Below are 1,217 nucleotides of genomic sequence, written 5' to 3' on the forward strand. Positions count from 1 at the left end.
GAAAGCAATAATTTTAAGCAGACAAAACAAATGAGTTTGACCAAGCACAATCTTCAAGTTGGAAAGGACATGTCATTGATGGAAATAGTGGATATATGGACTGACAACACACCATTGATTTCACATCGTAACATATGTTCAGTATAGGCGATGTATCCATATGACCCCACATTATGAAATATTGCGGCATGAATTTGACAATATCAAACGCTTTTATTTCGTAGTAATCATCTTTTTGGTTCTATTTAATATGTCTTAATTAAGTTTTTGAGTCAATTTTATCAAATACATAAGTACGAATGCACGATTTTTTTTTAAAAATCTCAGCATTTTGCTAAAGATATATGTTTGCGAACGTAAGAAACATGGACCCCAACGGAGAGTTATTGAAATGTACTTTTAAATATGGAGAAAGAAAATGCACTGAGATGTTATACCCATCACGTCTGTTTTCAAAATCACGATTACTTTTGGGTAATTTACGTCAAACGAAGTAATCCTCAGGCGTAAAGTTGTGTAAAGATGTGCCAACATTAGTGAATTATGAAAGGTTTTAATGAATGGTTTATTCAAAATTCTTATCGTTATGTTTTATGTACTTTTTACGAAATTTTACGTGTTGCAAAGCATGTATGTATACTGTAAACTTATTTTCACGTCACAACACGTTGTATCCTCCTCGCGTTCTTGGCACAGAATGATAAAATAACGTGCTCGTAGCAGCACATGAGGCTGCTACTTTGCACACGAATGTTGCATGTTCGGAATCATTCTTCAGTTTCCCGTCTGTTGGAATTGAAAACCGTCTACATGAATAACATAATTTGCAACGAAAATACTTTGACTTTCTTGGCAGCATTTCGTCTTGGCTACTCAGAAAATGAATGAAATTCCTGAAAAAAGATTTCTCGCGAAGATGTAATCGCGAATAACCAAGATTACTTCGCTTCTCAGAATTTAGTTTTAAATAGAATATCAGAGATTTTCAACTATAAATCGTTTGATGAATTTCAATAAGAACTTTCTGGGTCACGAGATAATCGTAATAGAAATTCGGCTGAAACAATTCAGAGAAATGTATATTATATCAATAGCTTAATAAACTCATTACTTGCATACCGAAGTAATTGCAGCAGTTTATATTCAAGCGCTGTGATTTTCTCAATATCAAATTCATATGACACATTAAACAATAATACATGTACAATAAAACTTAG

The sequence above is a fragment of the Mya arenaria genome, chromosome 4, assembly GCF_026914265.1.
Source record: "Mya arenaria isolate MELC-2E11 chromosome 4, ASM2691426v1".
Classification (NCBI taxonomy): domain Eukaryota; kingdom Metazoa; phylum Mollusca; class Bivalvia; order Myida; family Myidae; genus Mya; species Mya arenaria.